Source organism: Limulus polyphemus, unplaced genomic scaffold (genome assembly GCF_000517525.1).
Source record: "Limulus polyphemus unplaced genomic scaffold, Limulus_polyphemus-2.1.2 Scaffold81, whole genome shotgun sequence".
Taxonomy (NCBI): Eukaryota; Metazoa; Arthropoda; class Merostomata; order Xiphosura; family Limulidae; genus Limulus; species Limulus polyphemus.
This window is the reverse complement of record NW_013665691.1, coordinates 142162-146217: the sequence shown is the minus strand read 5'-3', so window position 1 is coordinate 146217 and position 4056 is coordinate 142162.

The window sequence follows — 4056 nt, the reverse complement described above, 5'->3', positions numbered from 1 at the left end:
GATAGTTCCACGTCCCCCCCCCAAAAAAAACACACGAATTTCCAAGATATAAACTATTTTTTGTTTTGTTTTTTCATTTGTAACGACTGTTTCTATTTGTTGTTAAGCATAAAACTATACAATGGGCTGTCTGTGTTGTGCCTACCATGGGTATCGAAACCTGGTTTTTATCGTTATAAGCCTTTAGGCTTACTGTTTTGCCACAGGAAAGGGGGTGTGTGTAATACGACTGATCTCAAATCCTTAGAGTCAGTAAACTAACAGTTTTATTATGTGTCAACTAATTATTAACACCAAGTACGTGTATATGAAAATATGGACAATTAAACGTTTAAATAGTATGAGCTTCTTAAGAAACAGATAATGAAAACTAAAATATTAAGTTATGTACAAAAACCTTGATTTCTGTCTCTTTTGTTTACAATAAGAATATTATAATATAGCAAGAAATGTTAAATTTCTGCAAATTCAACATATCTTTCACAGTCTAAAAGTAACAATAAAACTTGCACCAACCGGTTTACGTCCGTAATTGGAGAACTTGTAAGATCTTTTCAGCTAAATCATGTCACGGATTTGGAATTCCCTGTTCTTTAATTCTGAAAAAGAAAAGTAATGGTTTATAGTAACTTTTACAAAATTTGAATCAAGAAGTCAAAGAGAAATGGTGTTCATTATCTAGAATGTAGCCAGAAGAAAATATATTTAAAGATAGACTTTAAGAAACAAGCCAAAAATCATCAATTACAAATAATAAAATAAAAATTAAGAAGGTAATTAGACCCATTTTTTAAGGGAAAATCCAGTCCGTAAAATGGGATTTTAAATCATCTCCTTTAGGTATTTCTGAAAGCTCTAACTTATTTAAAGTTTATCATTACTTAAAGTGATTATGCACTCTGTCTTACTGTAAAGGTTAAATTCCCCGATCTTACCATTCACTCATGTTCTTGTTATTTGTTTTATTTATTATTGCTCATGTCCAAAAATACACTTATTATGTTTATTTTTTCTAAAATAATTCTTTTAAATACCTGTTTCAATTTGTATGTATTTTCTGTAAACAGTTTGATTATCTGATGTGTTCACCGCGGGGAATCGAACCCAGGAATTTAGCGGATGTTCATCAAAGCCATTACTTTTCAGTTATTGATAGAATAGGTTAGAATTAAGTTTAATATATTGGAGAATCTAATAATTGTATTTGTATGTTTTCGAGATTGAGAAACAAATTAAAGCTTTAAAAATAATTGGAAGGAAAATGTGTTTGTTTGTAGAGGGGGCCAAAATTGCAAGTGATTCAAATTTGTTGCAACTGCGCCTGACGAAGTTCGTGAGATTTTAGGAACATGCCCCCTCCACCCCACACAGATTTGTAATTATAATGGCAATTTGGGCCTTTCTTATACAGTGATGGAAAAACAGAAAAATACAAAACATTAGTGAAGTTAATGTGAAAATGAATAGTTTAATGATCAACTTATATTACCTTCGTGGTTTGTTTGTTTTTTTGTCTTCTGTTTGGGACTATTTATGTGCATTTATCAAAGTGATTTTAGAATCTTTATGTGTTTGTAGCAAGTCAATATACTTAGAGGAAAACTCTCAGTGGTTTAGTTAGAACTCTCTTTCCTTACGATGACGGAGAATATTGTGTCTTTCTTTATAAATTTTTACCGTGCACTTATCATTATTAACTCAATTAATATTGCCTTGGGATACACCCAGATCGGCTGTATCTGAAAACTGCATACATTGTTATACTATGCCTTCTGAATTTCATATAAATATAAATTAAGTTCTGACAAAGATTTACTTCTCACTCAAACTCTTATAGTTTTTATCACATGTGAGAACACCACATCAGCAGTCCAGCTTACTTTAAACACCATGCACTCAATAGAAGCCTAAGAATCACATCTGCTTTCATATTCTACCGTTTAATATTTCTCTAAAACAGGGGGTGGCGTCACTTCCTCAGACTCTAACACGAATTACCAATATTTCATTTCGTAGTTAGTGCGAGCCTCGAAAAACACTTAAAATGTGTCTTTTATAGCCTCCTCAATATTAGGCTAATGGAAAGTAGGCATTTTGAAAACTAGATTATTTAAATCTCAATGACAAGTGAGCACATCTAGTGATCTAAATATTAAAGATATTGCGCTTATTAATATTAATACCTTAATACGAATCATCGTTACTTTATGCATACATACGAGTATAGCATTGTTGACATGCTTTCAAGTTAAAAACAAAAGTCTTTACTGTTAAGGGCCGAGCGTGGCCTACTGTTTAATTTGCCGATCTGTAGATTCGTGGTTCGCGCTCCGCTGCGTTATAAGAGTGACGGTCAAACCTCACTTTCGATGAGAATAGTCCATGAGTTGGCGGTAGTGGTGTTGAATTAACTGCCTTCTCTCTAGATTACCACTTGAAAATTAGATACGGCTAGCACAGATAGCTCTCGAGTAGATCTGCGCGATATTCAAAACACAAACAAATTGTTTGTATGAAGTTAAGCACAAAGCTACACAATGGGCTATTTGTAATCTGCCCACCACGGGTATCGAAACTCGCTTTCTAGCGTTGTAAGTCCGCAGACACACTGCTGTGCCACTGGCGGGCAACCAACAAATAAGCTTATCTTTAAACTTAACGTTAATTATATTCTTACACAGTCAGAATATGAGGGCTCTTAGTTCTTTATATAAATAAGTGGGCTCTTAGTCCTTTATATAAATATGAGGGCTCTTATTTCGTTATATAAATAAGTGGGCTCTTAGTTTTTTATATATTATTGCTTTACTCAAGGGCCAAGGCAAATAAAATGGTGAGAGAAATTCCAACCCAATTACAAGCGAAGTAGATTTAGGGATAGGACTTAGGTACAAAGAAGGGGTTGAGTGTATATAATTAACAAAAAAAGAAACAGTTGTGGGAATTTACCAAAAAAAAACAATTGTAGAAATCTAACCTAAGTAAAAAAAAACAAACTGTGGGAAACTAACTCAGATACAAAGAAATAATTGTTGGAATCTGACCTAGGTACAAAGTAGTAGTCGTGGGAATCTGACCTAAGTACAAAGTAGTAGTTGTTTGGATATAGCTCAGGTACAAAGTAGTAGTTGTTTGGATATAGCTCAGGTATAAAGTAGTAGTTGTTTGGATATAGCTCAGGTATAAAGTAGTAGTTGTTTGGATATAGCTCAGGTACAAAGTAGTAGTTGTTTGGATATAGCTCAGGTATAAAGTAGTAGTTGTTTGGATATAGCTCAGGTATAAAGTAGTAGTTGTTTGGATATAGCTCAGGTACAAAGTAGTAGTTGTTTGGATATAGCTCAGGTACAAAGAAACAGCTGTAAGAATCTAACTCTGGTACAAAGTAATAGTCGTGGGAATCTAACCTAGGTAGAAAGAAGCAGTTTTGGGAATATAACTCAGCAAGAAAGAATCAAGTTGGTGACATAACCGAAGTACGACGCAATCAGTTTCAGGATTTAACCCAGGTAAGTAGTTAGGGCTAAACCCTAAACACACCTGTGCTGATTGGCTGCTTCAGGGGTAGGCTAGAGAATAGAGACGATGACGTCATAGTCTCACGAAGCGGAAATAGAGGGAGCATTGCTAGGGCCACGTTGTTGTAGGCCGCCAAAACACTTGACAGGCGGAAATTGTCATGCCGCCATAACAGTTGTCAACGGAAGTTGTCTGCTGCTCTGGAGATGATCGTTCAAATAGTTTGCCAGCGAACCACAAGAGGGTGATGTAGGTTAACGTGCCTCAACATGTCATCAATATTGTAGTAACAATCAAAGTCTTAAAATTAATATTTTATGTAAGTTGCATAACGTTGTGTTTACACTTATCAGTACTAAAAAGTTTTTTACCATAATTACAGTTTCGTTTTATAAGTAAAACATTAAATCTGCTATTTTAATCTTATCAACTTTATAGTTTTATCTAACATGTTTAATTGCGTACGTTTTAAAAAGGCGGGCGGGGTTTCTATTGGCGGATAGTGTTATTAAGTATAGTGTTTGTATAGGCAGGTGG